The 17,991-nt window shown below is 42.6% G+C and overlaps 1 long non-coding RNA gene across 1 annotated transcript; it reads left to right on the top strand.

The window, feature by feature from the left end:
• The first annotated feature begins 11,905 nt into the window (after nt 1-11,905).
• On the top strand, nt 11,906-16,085 carry LOC129503489 (uncharacterized). Its single transcript, XR_008663182.1, has 3 exons — nt 11,906-12,153; nt 14,975-15,107; nt 16,022-16,085. It is a non-coding gene; the product is annotated as an uncharacterized LOC129503489 (long non-coding RNA).
• The last annotated feature ends 1,906 nt before the right edge of the window (nt 16,086-17,991 follow it).

Below are 17,991 nucleotides of genomic sequence, written 5' to 3'. Positions count from 1 at the left end.
CGAGGTTGTGGCATGGAGCCTCATGTGGGGCTCAGGGTCCTTTGGGTGAGGAGTCCCTCCACGTTCCCCCTCTCCCTCTGTCCTTCCCTACTGCACCCTCTCTCAAGTAAATCTTCTAAAAATTAACATGAAGACACGTGAGCATCTTTATCCCCTCTGCAGAGGTGCCTTCGTGTGTGTAACGACCGTGTAAATGCCTTTCAAGGACCCACCGGGAGTCCTACCAGAAACCCCTTTTCCTTGATATTTATTGAAGTACAGTCAACACACACACAACGTGACAGTAGTTTCAGGGCTACAACTAGTGACTTGACAATTCTGTGCCTACCCAGCTCCCCCCACGAGAAGCGGCGTCACCGTCTGTCCCCGTACAAAGTTGTCACAACAGTACTGACTCTATTCCCTAGGCTGTACTTTCTAAATTTCTGGGACTTATTTTATTTACGAAGCAGACGCTTATAGCTGTTACTATCGTTCATCTATGTTGCCCATGTCCTACCCACGGCCCCTCTCTCCATCAGTCAGCAGGATCCATCACATTAACCAGAGAAAGGACATGGGGCAGCCCCGGGTGGTTCAGCGGTTTAGCGCCTGCCTTCAGCCCGGGGTGTGATACTGGAGTCCCGCGATCAAGTCCCAGGTCGGGTTCCCTACATGGAGCCGCCTTCTCCCTCTGCCTGTGTCTCTGCCTTTCTCTCTCTGCCTCTCTCTGTGTGTCTCTCAAGGATATATAAATAAAATCTTTAAAAAAAGAAAAACGAGAGAAAGGACAAAAAGCATACGATCCTCTCCAGAGTTGCAGAAAAAGCATTTGACAAAATACAACATCAAAAGCATAGAGGGTTTTGAGGAAATGTCTATCAACAGAATAAAGGCCGCTAGGAAGGCCCGCAGCTGACATCATCTTCAAGGGTGAAAACCTGAAATCGGCTCCCCTAAGAGCAGGAACAAGCCAAGGAGGTCCCCTCTCAGTGCTGGAAATCCTAATGTAGTCAAACAGACAGGAAACAGCAAAGGTTCCACACCTGGAAGGGGGACGTCACACTGTCCCTATTTGATAAAGACGCGGAACTAGAAACAGGAAACACGAGAGCCTCCACCAAATCCTGTTATCTAATGATTGAATTCAGTAAATTCACGGGACAACAACTGAACCTACAGAGCTCAGTAGCCTTGCTGTGTCCCGACAATGAGCACTCAGGAAGCAAATGAAGGACGTGACTCCTTCTCAGGAGCATCGCAGAGACTAAATAATGAGACTGAACCAAAGGAGCACAAGACTTGTGCTCTGAGCCATACCAGGCTCTGGGAGGCCGTCCTGGGCTCGTGGGGTGGGAGCCTCATCTTGTGAAAATGTCCACAGTTCCTGAAGCCACCCTCAGTTTCAATGTCATTCCTATCAAAATCATGGTGGCAGATCTTAGAAATAGGAAAAAAAAAACCCATAACATCCATCCGCCCCCACAAATGACCCCGGACAGCATCAGTGTAGGAGAAGCAAGACAGAGCGGGACGCAGCACTTTCCTATTTCAAACGATGTCACAGAGACACAGGAGAAAGCAGTGTGGTTCTGGGGCCCCCGGCTGGCTCCGTTGGTTAAGCATCCAACTCCTGACCTCACGTCCGGTCCTGATCTCAGGGTCGTGAGTTCTAGCCCTGGGCTGGGCCATGGACGAGGAATGGCGCCTACTTGAACAAACCAGACCCACGGGGGTGGTCCCGGCATAAGCTGAAGGAGCAGAACAGAGAGTCCAGAAGGAAATGTGCTCTGATACAACTGATTTTTTTTAAAGATTTTATTTATTTATTCATGACAGACACAGAGAAAGAGAGAGAGGCAGAGACACAGGCAGACGGAGAAGCAGGCTCCATGCAGGGAGCCCGACGTGGGACTCAATCCCGGGTCTCCAGGATCACACCCCGGGCCGAAGGTGGCGCCAAACCGCTGGGCCATCAGGGCTGCCCACAACTGATTTTTTTAACTTAATTTAATTTAAACCCAATTAATTAACGTATAGTGTATTATACTTTCAGAGGAAGCATTCAGGGATTCAACAGCTGGAGATAACACTAGTGCTCATGACTTCCCGTGCCCTCCTACATGCCTGTCCCCTGTTATCCCCCCCCTTCCCCTCCCCTCCAGCGACCCTCAGTTCATTTCCTATGATTAAGAGTCTGTATTTCCTGCCTCTGTTTTCATCTTATTTGTTTTTCCTTCCATTCACAGATGTCCATCTGCTTTGCTTCTTTAATTCCACCTATGAATGACACCACACGGTCATTCTCTTTCCCGACTGACTTATTTCACTTAACACGATCCCTCTAGTTCTATCCACGTCATTGGAAATGGCAAGATTTCCTTCTCTTTGATAGCTGAGTACCATTCCTATCATCTATCTATCTATCTATCTATCATCTATCATCTTGACCATCATCTATCTCCCATCCTCTTTATCCATCATCTGCCCGAGGGCACCGAGGCTCCTCCCGCGTGTGGCTACTGTGGACCCGCCTGCTGTGCACTTTGGGGTGCAGGTGTCCCGAGTGTCACTACATCTGTATCTTGGGAGTGAGCTTCAGGCCGTGCACCTGCCGGTCGCAGGGCGGCTCTATTTGAAACTTCCTGAGGAGCCTCCACACTGTTTCCAGGGCGGCTGCACCAGCCTGCGGTCCCACCCACAGTGGACAATGGTTGAGTGAGTTTTGCAGGACGTGGTAAAATCTGCTCCACATTTCATTCTGCGTCCTGTGGGCTCCCATTCATTGTCCTTAAGTATTTCTGGGGAAGCCGGGTGTTTTGCTCCATTTCAGCACGACGTTTCCGAAGCTCATAGGTCTCAGCTGGAGCCTGGAAGGAGGAAGGTCCCGCCCTGGGCGCGGGGACGCCGCCTCCTGCACGGCCTCCTTCAGCGCCTGAGCGGCCCACAGGGGGCGCCCGAGCCCAGGCCCGGGTCAGGGTGCGCGCGTGCGCAGTAGGCCTCGTCCACCATCAGTAACAGGAGCCGGTCTGAGCTCTGGAGGCCTGAGGAGGACATGGGGCCGCGTCCACGTTGACAGGAGCCCCGGCCTCCTCAGGACCCGCGGGTAGGCTTCAGGACCATGTGGGGCTGTATCCACGGTGACAGGAGCCCTGGCCTCCTCAGGACTCGCGGTGACGCTTCCAGAGGATGTGGAGCCGCGTCCTCGCTGACAGGAGCCTGGTCTCCTCAGGACCCGGGGTGAGATTTGAGGAAGATGTGGGGCCGCGTCCTCACTGACAGGAGCCCCGGCCTCCTCAGGACCCATGGGTAGGCTTCAGTCCCATGTCGGGCCGCGTCCACGGTGACAGGAGCCTGACCTCCTCAGAACCCGCGGGGAGGTTTCTGGAGGATGTGAGGCATAGTCCACAGTGACAGGACCCCCCCTCGTCCTCAGGACCTGCTGTCTATGACTCAGGAAGACATGGGGCCACGTCTGCCATGACAGGAGTCCGGCTTCCTCAGGACCCGGTGGAGGACCCTGGAGGCGCTGTTCGGAGTCACATCCACCTCAGCAGTGGCTACTCAGAATGACAAGGTAAGTGAATGGGGACAATTGAGATAGGGTTAGGGTTTAGGGTGAGCAATAGGTGGTTAGAGTTAAGTTAGGTGACATGGATTAGTGATCATGTTTATGCCTACGAGTTACTGGTTAGGGTGAGGGATGGGGTAAGGGTCATGAGTTAGGAGTTAAGGTACTGTATTAGGGATTAGGAAACTGAGTTAGGGTCTGGATTAGGGTGATGTTACAGATAGGTTATAGGGTTTTGGGTTAAGGGATAGGGGGAGGGAATAGGGTTAGAGTTAGAGTGGGGGATGGGGTTAGAGTTTAGGGTTAGGGGTTAAGGCAGTGTTAGGGTTATAGGTTAGGGTCTGGGCTAGGGTTTGGGCTAGGTTTAGGGTAAGGGTTAGAGATTAGGGTACGGGTTAGGGTTAGGGTACGGGTTAGGGTTAGGGGTTAGGGTTTGGGCTAGGGTTAGGGCTAGGGTTAGGGTTAGTGTTTGGTTAGGGTTAGGTCAGGGTCAGGGTCAGGGTACGGTTTTGGAAAAGGGTAAGAGATAGGGTTAGGGAGTGGGTTAGGGGTTAGTTTGAGGGTACGGGTTAGGGTACAGTTTGGGGTATGAGATAGGGTTAGTATTAGAGGGGTAGGCTTATTAGCGTATAGGTTAAGGTTTGGAATAGGATTTGAGTACATTAAGTTAAGGTTAGGGTTAGGGTTAGATTTAAGGTAGGGTCAGGGCTAAGGGTTTAAAATAGGTTTAGGAGTTAGGGTGAGGGTTGGCAGGAAGGTTCAGTGAATGTGTTTCGGTCTTGGGGTTTGTGTTTGGTTTTCGATGAGTGATAGGTCTTGTTTTAGGGTTAGGTTAACATCATTAGGCTTAAGTGTAGGGTGAGGGTTATGTCCGTGTACGGTTAGAGTTTGAGTCTTGGCATGTGCTGCACTGGGACTCTAGTATCTTGGGCAGTTTAGTTAGTTTATGCACCCTATTTCGGTTTTGGGTTCAAAGATAGCCTGACTCCACCAAGTCAGTGGCCCCCCGCAGAGAATCAAAATCCAGGCTTCTGCTGGGGTCAGAATAGACATGGCAGGCTTCTCCTGAGCTGAGCTGAGGAGGGGATTTGTGGCTCTAAGTACTCTTTATTTGGATGTTCAGTTGCCTTTCTGATTTTACCTCTTGTGCGCACATGTTTCATCAATACCACCAATTATCATTTTTTTAATTTTATTTTTTTAATAAATTAATTTTTATTGGTTTTCGATTTACCAACATACAGAATAACACCCAGTGCTCATCCCGTCAAGTGTCTCCTTCAGTGCCCGTCACCCATTCACCCCCACCCCCCGCCCTCCTCCCCTTCCACCACCCCTAGTTCATTTCCAAGAGTTAGGAGTCTTTATGTTCTGTCTCCCTTTCTGATATTTCCCACACATTTCTTCTCCCTTCCCTTATATTCCCTTTCACTATTATTCATATTCCCCAAATGAATGAGAACATACACTGTTTGTCCTTCTCCAATTGACTTACTTCACTCAGCATAATATCCTCCAGTTCCATCCAAGTTGAAGCAAATGGTGGGTATTTGTTGTTTCTAATGGCTGAGTAATATTCCATTGTATACATAAACCACATCTTCTTTATCCATTCGTCTTTCGATGGACACCGAGGCTCCTTCCACAGTTTGGGTATTGTGGACATGGCTGCTAGAAACAAGTGCAAGTGTCCCGACGTTTCATTGCCTGTGAATCTTTGGGGTAAATCCCTAAGAGTGCAATTGCTGGGTCGTAGGGCAGGTCTATTTTTAACTCTTTGAGGAACCTCCACACAGTTTTCCAGAGTGGCTGCACCAGTTCACATTCCCACCAACAGTGTAAGAGGGTTCCCTTTTCTCCGCATCCTCTCCAACATTTGTTGTTTCCTGCCTTGTTAATTTTCCCCATTCTCACTGGTGTGAGGTGATATCTCATTGTGGTTTTGATTTGTATTTCCCTGATGGCAAGTGATGCAGAGCATTTTCTCATGTGCATGTTGGCCATGTCTATGTCTTCCTCTGTGAGATTTCTCTTCATGTCTTTTGCCCATTTCATGATTGGATTGTTTGTTTCTTTGGTGTTGAGTTTAATAAGTTCTTTATAGATTTTGGAAACTAGCCCTTTATCTGATATGTTATTTGCAAATATCTTCTCCCATTCTGTAGGTTGTCTTTGAGTTTTGTTGACTGTATCCTTTGCTGTGCAAAAGCTTCTTATCTTGATGAAGTCCCAATAGTTCATTTTTACTTTTGTTTCTTTTGCCTTCGTGGATGTATCTTGGAAGAAGTTACTGTGGCCGAGTTCAAAAAGGGTGTTGCCTGTGTTCTCCTCTAGGATTTTGATGGAATCTTGTCTCACATTTAGATCTTTCATCCATTTTGAGTTTATCTTTGTGTATGGTGCAAGAGAGTGGTCTAGTTTCATTCTTCTGCATGTGGATGTCCAATTTTCCCAGCACCATTTATTGAAGAGACTGTCTTTCTTCCAGTGGATCGTCTTTCCTCCTTTATCGAATATTAGTTGACCATAAAGTTCAGGGTCCACTTCTGGGTTCTCTATTCTGTTCCATTGATCTATGTGTCTGTTTTTGTGCCAGTACCACACTGTCCTGATGACCACAGCTTTGTAGTACAACCTGAAATCTGGCATTGTGATGCCCCCAGATATGGTTTTCTTTTTTAAAATTCCCCTGGCTATTCGGGGTCTTTTCTGATTCCACACAAATCTTAAAATAATTTGTTCTAAGTCTCTGAAGAAAGTCCATGGTATTTTGATAGGGATTGCATTAAACGTGTAAATTGTCCTGGGTAACATTGACATTTTCACAATATTAATTCTGCCAATCCAGGAGCATGGAATATTTTTCCATCTCTTTGTGTCTTCCTCAATTTCTTTCAGAAGTGTTCTATAGTTCTTAGGGTATAGATCCTTTACCTCTTTGGTTAGGTTTATTCCTAGGTATCTTATGCTTTTGGGTGCAATTGTAAATGGGATTGACTCCTTAATTTCTCTTTCTTCAGTCTCATTGTTAGTGTATAGGAATGCCATTGATTTCTGGGCATTGATTTTGTATCCTGCCACGCTACCAAATTGCTGTATGAGTTCTAGCAATCTTGGGGTGGAGGCTTTTGGGTTTTCTATGTAGAGTATCATGTCATCGGTGAAGAGGGAGAGTTTGACTTCTTCTTTGCCAATTTGAATGCCTTTAATGTCTTTTTGTTGTCTGATTGCTGAGGCTAGGACTTCCAATACTATGTTGAATAGCAGTGGTGAGAGTGGACATCCCTGTGTTGTTCCTGATCTTAGGGGAAAGGCTCCCAGTGCTTCCCCATTGAGAATGATATTTGCTGTGGGCTTTTCGTAGATGGCTTTTAAGATGTCGAGGAAAGTTCCCTCTATCCCTACACTCTGAAGAGTTTTGATCAGGAATGGATGCTGTATTTTGTCAAATGCTTTCTCTGCATCTAATGAGAGGATCATATGGTTCTTGGTTTTTCTCTTGCTGATATGATGAATCACATTGATTGTTTTACGAGTGTTGAACCAGCCTTGTGTCCCGGGGATAAATCCTACTTGGTCATGGTGAATAATTTTCTTAATGTGTTGTTGGATCCTATTGGCTAGAATCTTGTTGAGAATTTTTGCATCCATGTTCATCAGGGATATTGGTCTGTAATTCTCCTTTTTGGTGGGGTCTTTGTCTGGTTTTGGAATTAAGGTGATGCTGGCCTCATAGAATGAATTTGGAAGTACTCCATCTCTTTCTATCTTTCCAAACCGCTTTGGTAGAATAGGTATGATTTCTTCTTTAAACGTTTGATAGAATTCCCCTGGGAAGCCATCTGGCCCTGGACTCTTGTGTCTTGGGAGGTTTTTGATGACTTCTTCAATTTCCTCCCTGGTTATTGGCCTGTTCAGGTTTTCTATTTCTTCCTGCTCCAGTTTTGGTAGTTTGTGGCTTTCCAGGAATGCGTCCATTTCTTCTAGATTGCCTAATTTATTGGCGTAGAGCTGTTCCTAATATGTTTTTAAAATCGTTTGTATTTCCTTGGTGTTGGTAGTGATCTCTCCTTTCTCATTCATGATTTTATTAATTTGAGTCTTCTCTCTCTTCTTTTCAATAAGGTTGGCTAATGGTTTATCTATCTTATTAATTCTTTCAAAGAACCAACTCCTGGTTTTATTGATCTGTTCCACAGTTCTTCTGGTCTCAATTTCGTTGAGTTCTGCTCGAATTTTAATTAACTCTCTTCTTCTGCTGGGCGTTGGGTTGATTTGCTGCTTCTTCTCTAGCTCCTTTATGTGTAAGGTTAGCTTTTGTATTTGAGTTCTTTCCAGTTTTTGAATGGATGCTTGTATTGCGATGTATTTCCCCCTCAGGACTGCTTTTGCTGCATCCCAAAGATTTTGAACGGTTGTATCTTCATTCTCATTAGTTTCCATGAATCTTTTTAATTCTTCCTTAATTTCCTGGTTGACCCTTTTATCTTTTAGCAGGATGGTCCTTAACCTCCACGTGTTTGAGGTCCTTCCAAAGTTCTTCTTCTGATTGAGTTCTAATTTCAAGGCGTTATGGTCTGAGAATATGCAGGGGACGATCCCAATCTTTTGGTATCGGTTCAGACCCGATTTGTGACCCAGTATGTGGTCTATTCTGGAGAAAGTTCCATGTGCACTTGGGAAGAAGGTGTATTCAGTTGAGTTTGGATGCAAAGTTCTGTAGATATCTGTGAAATCTATCTGGTCCAGTGTATGATTTAAAGCTCTCGTTTCTTTGGATGTTGTGCTTAGAAGACCTATCGAGGGTAGAAAGAGCTAGATTGAAGTCACCAAGTATAAGTGTATTATTATCTAAGTATTTCTTTACTTTGGTTAATAATTCATTTAAGTATTTGGCAGCTCCCATATTCGGGGCATATATATTGAGGATTGCTAAGTCCTCTTGGTGGATAGATCCTTTAAGTATGATATAGTGTCCCTGTTCGTCTCTCACTACAGTCTTCGGGGTAAATTTTAGTTTATCTGATATAAGGATGGCTACCCCTGCTTTCTTTTGAGAACCATTTGAATGGTAAATGGTTCTCCAGCCTTTTATTTTCAGGTTGTAGGTGTCCTTCTGTCTAAAATGAGTCTCTTGTAGACAGCAAATAGATGGGTCCTGCTTTTTTATCCAGTCTGAAACCCTGCGCCTTTTGATGGGGTCATTAAGCCCGTTCACGTTCAGAGTTACTATTGACAGATATGAGTTTAGTGTCATCATGATATCTATTTAGTCCTTGTGGATTGTTCCACTGAACTTCTTCTTAAAGGGGAATTTTAAGAGTCCTCCTTAAAATTTCTTGCAGAGCTGGTTAGGAGGTCACATATTCTTTCAGTTCCTGCCTGTCTTGGAAGCTCTTTATCTCTCCTTCCATTTTGAATGAGAGCCTTGCTGGATAAAGTATTCTTGGTTGCATGTTCTTCTCATTTAGGACCCTGAATATATCCTGCCAGCCCTTTCTGGCCTGCCACGTCTCTGTGGAGAGGTCTGCTGTTACCCTAATATTCCTCCCCACGAAAGTCAGGGACTTCTTGTCTCTTGCTGCTTTAAGGATCTTCTCTTTATCTTTGGAATTTGCAAGCTTCACTATTAGATGTCGAGGTGTTGAACGGTTTTTATTGATTTTAGGGGGGATCTCTCTATTTCCTGGATCTGAATGCCTGTTTCCCTTCCCACATTGGGAAAGTTTTCAGCTAGGATTTGTTCAAATACATATTCTGGCCCTCTGGCCCTTTCAGCGCCCTCGGGAACCCCAATTAAACGTAGGTTTTTCTTCCTTAGGCTGTCATTTATTTCCCTTAATCTGTCTTCATGGTCTTTTAATTGTCTGTCTCTTTTTTCCTCAGTTTCCCTCTTTGCCATTAACTTGTCTTCTATGTCACTCACTCGTTCTTCCACCTCGTTAACCCTCGTTTTTAGGACTTCTAGTTTGGATTGCATCTCATTCAATTCATTTTTAATTTCTGCCTGATTGGATCTAAATTCTGCAGTCATGAAGTCTCGTGAGTCCTTAATGCTTTTTTCTAGAGCCACCAGTAGCTGTATAATAGTGCTCCTGAATTGGCTTTCTGACATTAAATTGTAATCCAGATTTTGTAACTCTGTGGGAGAGAGGACTGTTTCTGATTCTTTCTTTTGAGGTGAGGTTTTCCTTCTAGTCATTTTGCTCAGTTCAGAGTGGCCAAAAACAAGTTGTATTGGGAAAAGGAGAGAAAGAGAGAGAAGGAAAGAAAAAGAGAAAGAGAAAAAAGAAAAAGAAGGAAAAAAGGGAAAAAAAGAAGAAAAAGAGAAAGAAAAAGAAAAAAAGGTGAAAAAAGGGGGGGTGGGGGAAGCAATCAGAAATCAAAAAGAAAAGAAAAAAGAAAAAAAAAACAAAAAAACCATGGGGGAGTATCTTCTGATTCCGTAGACTTTAAGTCCCTTGACTTCCCCTGGAACTGGTCCGTCCAGCTGGTCTTCTGGGGTAGGGGCCTGCTGTGCTGATTTTCAGGTGTTAGCACTTGGGGGAGCTGTTCTGCCCCTGCCTGCTGCAGGGCTCAGTGGGGGTTGTTTACCCCGTGAGGCCCCAGGAGGAACAGCCACAGTGGTTACGGCAGCTCTGGAAGCCTGGAGTCAGCCCCCGCAGGAACTACCGGGCTCTCCGTCCGCAGAGGCTCCGGGGGGGGGCCGCTGATCTGCTCAGCTCCGGGCAGGAGCGTCCTTGCTGTCCTGGGCCCTCCCGGCCTCTGCCTGTCTTGGGGGAGGCCGGATCCTGGGCTGTGTCCGGGCGCCCTGTGCTCCGGGGCCTGCGCTGTTGGATTCGCGCTCCCGGTCGCGCAGCCGCCGCTCTGCGGAGCCGCTCGAGCCCCTCCGAGCTGCTCCCGGCCGCGCAGCCCCCTCCGCACGGAGCCTCTTCCGTTGCCCGAGCCGCCGCCGCCGAGCTGCTCCCGGAGCCGCGCAGCCCCCTCAGCAGGGAGCCTCTTCCTCTGCAGGAGCCGCCACGGCCGCCGAGCTGCAACCGGAGCCACGCAGCCCCCTCCGAGCTGCTCTGGTCCCGCCGTGCGCGCTGCAGCCCTTAGGGAGCTCGGCGCACGCTCCTGCGCGCACACAGGTGTCTGTTAGTGTCCCCGGGAGCCCGAGGGCATCCCCACCCTCCTGGGTCCTGCTCTAACTCCCTGCGGGCCCCTTTCCGCCCGGGGGGTTGGTGCAGCTCCTGCTTCTCTGGGACGGGGCTCTCCTGTCCTGGGGACACTCGTCCCGGCCTCAGCCCGGCTCCTCGCGGGGCCCCTCCCCCTCGGAGGCCTTTTGTTTCTTTATTTCTTTTTCCCCGTCTTCCTACCTTGATAGAAGCACGAACTCTTCTCACTGTAGCATTGCAGCTGGTCTCTCTTTAAATCTCAGGCCGAATTCGTAGATTTTCAGGATGATTTGAAGGTTATCTAGGTAATTTGTTGGGGACAGGTGATTTGGGGCCCCTACTCTTCCGCCATCTTGCCCTCCTCCCATCTCTTATTTTAAATATGTTCATTTTTCATAGTTCATTTACTGTGAAGATGCTGTATATGTCAGCTTATCATTTTCAACACTAGGTCCATAAAAAATCAAGGGCATGATTCCTGAAATTATGCTTCATCTAATTAAAACTAGTGAACACTACTAAATCAGATGAAACCTGCCTCAATGATTTTGACTCAGTCTGTTTTTTATAATGATAGCAGATGTTACTAGTAATATTTTGTAGTGTATCAAATTTTGAACCTAATAAAATGTTAAATTTGGCTTTTGTTGTTGTCATCCATCTTAATGGCCCCTTCCAGTTATTTTTGATATGCTGTCATAACTGAAAACAATAAACAAAGCAGATGATTGGGGTAGATTCAAAGTGTCAGTGTGATCACAAATGCCTGAGTCACTGCCCCAATAGTAACACTTACTACTTCAGATTTTATTGTAGTGAACATGAAATAAGTTATAGTGAGATTTTACCTGTTATCACCTCTTTCCTTAATCTCCATGTTATTACATCAGGGAAGATGCCATAACGGATAAAGATTCCATGATAAAAGCTTTGCAGAGATGGTTACTCCAGTATTCCTCTTTGTTTATTGAACTTTTTCAAGCCCTCTTAACTCAGGAAACATTTTATGGTAAAGGAAGGAATTTTTTTTTCCAGAAAATGCTTATTTTGCTCACTTGATGAACTTCAGGCCAATGTATGTTTTTTTTTTTTTCAATATATGTTATTTGAGTGAAGCATCTTCCTTCTCTGTGTGTCCTCCACCCCTGTCATTAACCTGTAATATGCTATCTGGAATGTGGACTAAACTCTTCAACACTATTTAAAATCTACTAACCTTTGTGCATTTGGTTGCTCAGCTTTCTAAGAACATTTCTGAGCTGAAATAAACTCAATACCATTCTGTTTTAGAGATTATGTCATGGCTATTCATTGGATATGAATTCTTATGGCTTTATTTTTCTTTCCAAGGTTGAAGAGATGGTGCAAAACCATATGACTTATTCATTACAGGATGTAGGTGGAGATGCTAATTGGCAGTTGGTTGTAGAAGAAGGAGAAATGAAGGTAATTTCCAGTAAAATATTATAGGTTGCTAATTGCAGATGTTATAGCATATTATCATCACTAACCATTGATGTGAATGAGGGTAGCATTTTAAATTTTCTTTTAAACAGATTATTACATATGATCAAAAAACCACTAGATACTAGGAAGTAAAATGTACTTTGGCTTTTACACAGTTTCTTTATGATCTCAATAAAAACCAATGTACAAACCATTCTGTTTTGCCTGGGCCATGGAGAAAATACAATATGGGTGTTTAGATGTTAGGAAGTCATAATTAGTTGATGGTTTTCTATTTGGATATTTCTCTTTATTTTTTAATATACTAAATGTTGTACCCAGATGTCACTTTGTTCCCCTTTTTGGTCTATATATCACTTTTATCCTTTCTCTCACTGCATCTTCTATCAGTATTTGGAGGTGAGTCTGCTAATTTTGTTCACATCTGTAAGCACAAGAGACAGAGAATAAGATCAAGGAATAAGATTTAGAGATGGATTCAAAACAGCAGCTGCACTGAATTTTGATATTTGAATTTGGTATACTTATGCCCAAGGCGCTGTGCTAAAGATAAAGTGATGTTTAATAAGACTTTCTCCAAACTGAAACTCGTTGGGGAAGAAGGATATTGACATTTAAAGATACTGTTACTTGTGTCTATCTGATAACATATTGAATTATGCGCACAGATTAGTGGAGAAAATTGGAAAAGAAAGAGCTCTTATATGAAACAGATTGTTTTTTACTGGATAAGCATTTGAACTATGTCTGGAAATCGAAGCAACATTGTGACAAAGGTGAAGCCAAGGGTATTTTAGACAAAAAATATAACACAAATGAAAACATGAAAGCAAACTTCTTACTCAGGAATTCTTTTCATAGACTGTGTTTACCACAATTATTCTAGCAATAGAGATACAATATCAGATGTTGGAATTTCCTTTCCTCCTGAATAGGGAACTAATTAAGAAATCAGAAGAGATGGGGTGGCTCAATCAATTAAGCGTCTGCCATCAGCTCAGTTCATGATCCCAGGCTCCTGGGATCAAGCCCCTCATAGTGCTCCCTGCTCAGTAGGGAGTCTGCTTCTCGCTCTCCCGCTGCCCCGTATCCTCACTGGTGCTCTGTCTCTTGCTCTGTTCTCTTTCCCAAATAAGTAAATAAAATCATTAAAAAAGAAGTAAGAGACAAGCAAATGAGATACCAGAATGCTAACTATAAATTTAATAAGCTAATTGAAGAATATGGCTTTAGATCAGCAGCCACAAAGTCTTGCTAATATATTAACTCAAAATTAAACAATGTTTCTGACATAGCTAGATAATCAATCACAGGCCTTCTCCACAAGTGTAAGCCCCAAAAGAAAACCAAGATGCATGCTCTATGTAGAAAAAGAAGTGAGCCAAGACTTCCAGTCCTTATTTTATTCTCAACAGTTGGATAATTCATTGTTGTACCCCGAGGAAGGGAGAAGTGAAAGGGTGAAGAAAAACCAGGAGTGATCGTCTAGATGAAGTCCCTCCATGTGGAATGAAAAACAGAGAATAAATGTTCCTACAGCCCACAACACTAGAGAAAGAGAGAGAGCTTGGATTATGGAGAGTATAAAATAGCCTACCAAGGAGAATAGTCTCTTGTCTGTAGCAGTAGGCTAGCCACTATATAAGGAAGAAACTAAAGACCAAGCATACCATTTAAGAGAATCAGGTACATGGGGATGAAAGCTTACCTAAGAGAAGTAACCAGTAATAGAGAAGTCAAGCTGTTGGATGTCTTATAGAAGGTTAGTAACAAGCTTAAGAGCCATATGAAGTATGAGGAGAGGATTTAAAAGTCTGAAGTTTCCAATTTGTGTAACTGGTTTTCCATTTTTTAGCCATCTCAAGAATGTGAATAAATAAACATGGAGGGAAAAGTAGTTTGATGAGAAACATTTTAAGAGAGAAACTGTATGTGAAATGCCAAAGATTTTAAGAGAGAAACTGTATGTGGAATGCCTAACAGTTTCTGGACCCATAAAGCACTCCATAGAGAGCTGGTTCTTCCTACAGTAACATGATTATTCATTTCTTGAAAGAACTTATTGCAAAATTTCCTAAAGTAGCAAACCCTATAATTTTGAGGTAATTAATTTTAGAACTTTAGGTACGCAACATCAGTATTTAAAGAAAGATAGTATGGGGCGCCTGGGTGGCTCAGTCAGTTAAGCCTCCAACTCTTGATTTCGGTTCAGGTTATGATCTCGGGGTTGTGAGATCAAGCTCTGTATTGGGCTCTGTCCTGGATGTGGAGAGCCTGCTTAAGATTCTCTCTCTCTCTCTCTGCCCCCCTTCCTCAGACCCTCCCTCCTACTCACATGCAAAATGCTCTAAGGAAATAAATAGCCAAGGTAGCATAGATCTTCATGCCATTTTAGCTTTGAGTCATTGATACAACAAATAATTGAGAGCCTACTGTGTTTGAGATACTATTTTAGATGCTGGGTATGTAGAATTGAACAAAATTGCTTTAAATCAATATCATTAGGGGATCCCTGGGTGGCGCAACGGTTTGGCGCCTTCCTTTGGCCCGGGTCGCGATCCTGGAGGCCCGGGATCGAGTCCCGCGTCGGGCTCCCTGCTTGGAGCCTGCTTCTCCCTCTGCCTGTGTCTCTGCCTCTCTCTCTCTCTCTTCTCTGTGTGTGACTATCATGAATAAATAAATAAAATCTTTAAAAAAATCAATATCATTAAGGAGATGATTTTTTTTATATGTTGCCTGTTAATTAAGGAGATGATTTTTTTTATATGTTGCCTGTTAATTTTAAGTATATCTTCTTTAGGTATATAGAAGGGAAGTAGAAGAAAATGGAATTGTTCTGGATCCTTTGAAAGCTACTCATGCAGTGAAAGGTGTTACAGGACATGAGGTCTGCAATTACTTCTGGAATGTTGATGTTCGCAATGATTGGGAAAGTAAGCTGCCACTATTAATATATCATAATATAATTATTATTTTGAATGTAATGTCAAATCCAACCCCATGTTTTGCATCTCATCTACAGTTTACAAAGTCAATGTAGAAAGTATCTGGAAAATCTGATAGTAGCTTGCATTTACTTTTTGTTTTTACTTACATTTAAATAGAGCTTTACAGGGAAGTAATGCTTGTACAGTGAAACACTGTACAAAATGTTTCTGTGTTACAGCATTTGATCCAGTACTTCAATAATCCTGCATGATAAGTAGGTAAAAAAGTAAAAATCAGGATTAAGTGACTTGTCAGAAGCCACAGACCCTAGTTAGTAGAAAGGCCAGTACTAAAACTAAAGGTTTCTGTCTTATCACCTACTTTCCCAAACTGTTTTGTTTCTCTAGTAATCCCGAGACAAATCCTGCTGTGGTCTGCTTAGAGTTATTCTTGGGGTATGTTTGTTGTTTGTATGTATTTGTTCCTCTTAGGCACCAAATTTCATAAATACAGATAATTTCGAACATCGTAAGATGTGTATTAGTGATAGTTTGATATTCTTTTTCCACAAATATAGTCACCTAAGCCTAGACAGAAGAGTTTATTCAACTTCAGTAAATTAGAGGTTACAGGAAATGGTCATAGTGTTAGATAGGAATTTGTGTCTGAGTAATGCAGTGTGATTAGAATTGCTTTCTTATTGTGGGAGCTAGATAATTGGTCCAGAGGAAATGAGATTTCCTGGTGATCAAGCCTCATGGCCACTGTCTGTAGCCCTAGTAGCAAGTATTAACTACCTTCCATTTGAACTTGGTCCTGCTCATGTTATCACAGGGTCCAGCAATATAACTGAGTTAATCACATTCTAGGAAGAGGTAATGTATATTTTTGGCTACTAATATTTTTTTCTTCATTTCAGCAACTATAGAAAACTTTCATGTGGTGGAAACATTAGCTGATAATGCAATCATCGTTTATCAAACACACAAGGTAAAAATCTCTTCATCCCAAAAGGATTTCACTGTAGTTCAAAGTGAGACATGTATAAATTCTCTAAAAGTAAAATTTGGCAGGAAATCAAATGCCGTAAAAGATCCAAAGACTTTGTTAATGATGCATGAACATCACATATTTGAAAGGATATCAGTTCATTCAAAGATGAACCTAAGACAAGAACCTGAGAAATATCCAGAAACAGTGTGTTTGATAAAGATCTCCAGTTAGTTATGTCCACTTAAAATTTAAAAAATACTGAAATCCTGTTAAATATTTTTGTAGCGTCTAGTCTTTATAGGCGATGAGTGATCATTACCAAATACAAAAGTGAATCAGCATTTCCTGTGACCATAGTAATGAAGGGAATGGAAAGTATGTATGTTAAGTCATGTAAGTGGATTATCTGAAAGCATGGGGAAATTGCTAAGCATAACTATTAAGAAGTTGGTCATATACCAGAGCACACAGAAACATCATTTAAGTTAGTTCACTTTCTTCCTTTTCTTTTTTTTTTTACTGGTTTTATTTATTTATTTATTTGAAAGATACAGAGATAGAGAATACGAGCAGGAAGGAAAGGAAAAAGCAGACTCCTTATGGAGCAACTTGCTCAGTGCAGGGCTTCATCCCAGGACCCCCGGGATTGTGATCTGAGCTGTAGGCAGATGCTTAACCAGCTAAGCTACCCAGGTGCCCCTAAATTGGTTCACTTTCATTTCACTTTTCCTTCATCTCTTTCTCTGCTATTCTTAGATATTTAAAATTAAAGAATTAATATTTCTCTTACCTTATTCTTCTCTGTTTCCTGAAAATTGCCGAATAATATATTGTGTAAAAAAACGATAAATGGGGATAGTATGTGGGAGGAAGGGGAAAATAAATGAAGGGAATTAAGAGGTGCAAACTTCAAGTTATAAAAAGTAGAGCATAGGGAAGGTAGTAATATTTGTAATAAGGTTACAATAACAGATGATGACTACACCTTTTGTGGTGAGCCCTGAGTAATATATAAAATGGTCAAATCAGCATGCTGTATACCTGAAAATAATATAACCTTCAATTTTTAAAAAGGAAAATAATAAAAAGGACCTATAATTTTAGAAAGATCTATTCAATGTAATATTTTATGTTATGTAAGAAATACAATAATTCAATAGGTGCTTCCCTTTTCTCTTCTTTAAATGACTTTTTAGGGGCACCTGGGTGGCTCAGTGGTTTGAGCATCTGCCTTTGGCTCATGATCCTGGGGTCCTGGGATCGAGTCCCACATCATGCTCCCTACAGGGAGCCTGCTTCTCCCTCTGCCTATGTCGCTGCCACTTTCTGTGTGTCTCATGAATAAATTTTTTAAAATCTCAAAAAAATAAAAAAATAAATGACTTTTTAATTGGGTTGAATATATGAAAATATTGTGGGTTTGTTAGGTATTTCCTGAACTCAGTTTTGTCATGTGGGGCATCTTAAATGTAATGATTATGAGGTAGGCCTGATTTTACATGGTAGCTGCTTAAGAAATGTGTAAAAAATACATTATAGGTCAACTTTGCTTCAATTAAAAAAGAAGTGTATAACAACAAAGATTCTGCTTTAGCATACAGATTTGGGGAGTCCAAGGGAAGCTTAAAGTTGAGTAAATGTTAAAAATACCGATTAACTGCCTTTAATTTGGAATCAATAGAAATTACATAGAAGAATCTTATAATCTGAGGACAATTGATCTTGGGAAACAGTCTGCTGAAAATATTTCACTTCGTAAATAGTAGATGGAGGGAAGGATTTAAGTAAGCTGTATTACAATCACTTTTTGAAAAATAAAGCTGAAAACTATTAATGTCTCTTCAATGTAACAAAATTTAAGTTAGAATTATAAATGTTTAAATAAACAAATTATCC

This window comes from Nyctereutes procyonoides, unplaced genomic scaffold (assembly GCF_905146905.1).
Source record: "Nyctereutes procyonoides isolate TBG_1078 unplaced genomic scaffold, NYPRO_anot_genome, whole genome shotgun sequence".
Classification (NCBI taxonomy): Eukaryota; Metazoa; Chordata; class Mammalia; order Carnivora; family Canidae; genus Nyctereutes; species Nyctereutes procyonoides.
Note: the sequence above shows the minus strand (reverse complement) of the source record. Positions and strands in the feature narration are given on the sequence as shown.